Source organism: Euprymna scolopes, chromosome 39 (assembly GCF_053919585.1).
Source record: "Euprymna scolopes isolate OS-2025 chromosome 39, ASM5391958v1, whole genome shotgun sequence".
Taxonomy (NCBI): domain Eukaryota; kingdom Metazoa; phylum Mollusca; class Cephalopoda; order Sepiida; family Sepiolidae; genus Euprymna; species Euprymna scolopes.
This window is the reverse complement of record NC_136520.1, coordinates 44,171,952-44,174,839: the sequence shown is the minus strand read 5'-3', so window position 1 is coordinate 44,174,839 and position 2,888 is coordinate 44,171,952. Positions and strand designations below refer to the sequence as shown.

The following is a 2,888-nucleotide window of genomic DNA, read 5'->3' as shown; positions in this document are numbered from 1 at the left end:
CACGAATTTATTTCCTTGAAGTTGGTGATATTTGACGAAATATAGAGGAACCTATTAGTATTCTCATTTATGGAATCTCTTCAGAAGAAATAATTAATTATGGGATATTTTTATGTGATTTATGGTATTGTAATTTAAATATAATCTAATACGTTTTATTTGATAGAAAATAGTAAAAAAGAGAAACAATTTCGCATTGCTTTTAATTAAAAAAAAGTGAATGTTTACTAGAAGACGGATATTTTTATAAACACGCGAATTTAATTTGAAATCGAAGAACTTTCTCGAATTTCGTGATATTTTAAGAAATATAAACAAAATAGTTAAGATTGACAGTGGCGAAGAAGACCAATCATATCTGTACAATTTAAAATAAGAATCATATTGATTTGCCAATGCTGAACAGTATTAGAGGCTTCTTTTTGTTGTGTTTACCATGTTTTGACAGGCGACAAAATGGCCGACAGGTCGAAGATGAACTGCTTCAGTGAAACGTTCAACAAACTAATAATTCTTTTCCAAACAAATTCAGCCTATCTGAAATTTGTTTGTTAACTGAGTTATTTCGACAAGATTCCGGAACGTATTTTGACGTAATTTTCCCCCGAGAGAGTTCCGCATAATTTTACACAAAATTAAACAATCGACACCGCGATTTGGAGATGGCCGCTCAAAATATGACCCTGAGTCAAAATATAAATTGAGTAGCGACATTTGCTGATAGAAATAAATCAAAGAAAACGTAGCAGTAATGTAATTACTTATTTTGGTAGCGAAAATCGTTACTACTTTTCAGGAACACACTTGTAAATATGTTTGGTCGTCACATTTTTAGATATTCTTCATTAAACAAACAAGGCCGATAGCCATTAGTCGCGTGCTCTGGTGTAATGAATGAATGCGTGAATGTAGGACTGGCATGAAATTCTAAAAGATAAACTAAAATGACCGAAAAATGGGCTGAACTGACTTAAATAAATAAAAAGTAAATGACTTAGAATGACTTTAATGAACTTAAGGATGAATTGAATTGCCTTAAGAATGACTTGAATGCTTAAAAATAACTGAAATCCTTCAAAAACAAATTGAATGATCTGAAGAATAACTTGAATGGCTTTGAGACTGACTGGTTGTAAAGTGGGTGATCATTTTACATTAAATTAATACAGGAAAGTGACCCCCCTCTTTATATCACAAAAATTATTTGATTTAGGGAATTTGAAACATTATATTAGCTATGTGGCCATAGAAAATTTACAAACATAAGTACAGAATGTAGTAAGAACATATACTACACTTTGATCTTGGCCAAAAGGCCAAGAAAAGGGTATTTATTTGGTCCCCCACAGAGGAAATTAGAACAATGGCCTCCACATTTTGGACAAGTGTCAGAAAAGTCTAATAGATAGGTAAAAATTTACGGGACAAAAAGTATCATTATTTGCAATTTTGGTACATTTGTGACCCCTTATGAACCCTTGGAATGCTGAATACCAGTGACAATGGACAAACTATGCAGTTTTACACTATAACACATGTATATTTGAATTCAGCACCATGGGAAAGCCCTATAGAGATATACATATAAAGTTTTTATTTTATTGAGAAATAGGAAAAACGGGCATTTTTATCACTTAAAGTCCCCGGGGGACGCAAAGCAGAATTTTGCTAGGGTCACCCATACTAAATTTATATTAAGAACAATACCCTGCACATTTTGGACAAGTTTCAGAAAAATGTAATTGATAGGTCAAAATTTATGGGGCAAAAAGTGTCATTTTTTTCAATTTTGGTACATTTTTGAAACCTGATGAGCCACTTTGAATGCCGAATACCAGTGACAATGGACAAACAGTGCAGTTTCACACTTTAACACATGTATATTTACATTCAGCAACATGGGAAACCACTATATAGACGTATCAAGTTTTTGTTGAGAAATATGAAAAATGCGCCAGAAGAAAGGCGTTTTCAGCACAAAAATCCCCGGGGGACGCAAACCAGACTTTTGCCAGGGTCATCCATACTGAATTTATATTAAGAATAATTCCCTCCACATTTTGGACACGTTTTTGAAAAATCTAATGGATGGATCAAATGTTACAGGACAAAAAGTGTCATTTTGAGCCATTTTTGTCCCCCTTTGAGCCCCTGCGGGCAAAATTTTGTTACTATGCATATTTATATATTAAAATATAATTTGTGAAAAAATTTCAGGAAAAACTAATGGACGGTTATCCGTCAATCATCGAGACTAACGGACAGACGGACCCATTGGAAACATAGGCCCCTCTCTAATAAACCGGGGACAAAAATGTTACTCCATACCCCTTGCTTAATTAAAAAAAAATAACATGTAAATGTGTTACAGACCGACCGATGGAGTGACTTGCATGCGACTAAAAATGCCTTAGCATGGAAGGGGGTTCCCTTCCATTGTCTAGGAAAAGTTACAAATGTAAGTGCAGCATCTGTTAAGAACATATACTACACTTTGATCTTAGCCATGTGGCCAAGGAAAAGTTACAAACGTAAGTAGAGCATCTATCAGGAATAGATACTACACTTTGATCTTAGCTATGTGGCCAAGGAAAAGTAACAAACATAAGTACAGAATGTAGTAAGAACAGATACTACACTTTGATCTTGGCCTAAAGGCAAAGAAAACGGGGTATTTAATTTCTCCCCCACCGAGCAAATAAGGCACAAGGCCGATTTTTAATGTGAGGAGTGAAGAGGAAATAGGGGAACAACTCCCTGGGAAGTAGGGGAGCTTGATGGTGACAATTGATATGAAGGGTTGCCCCTACATTGACCAAGATCTTATATGTGGGGTTGCCCCCACATATGGTCTTTGCTTACATTATCAGCCGGACAGACACTACACT

General features: G+C 35.0%; 1 pseudogene; it reads right to left on the bottom strand.

The window, feature by feature from the left end:
• Window positions 1–1,168: 1,168 nt before the first annotated feature.
• Window positions 1,169–1,329, bottom strand: LOC145264029 (U2 spliceosomal RNA; annotated as a pseudogene).
• Between the last annotated feature and the right edge of the window lie 1,559 nt (window positions 1,330–2,888).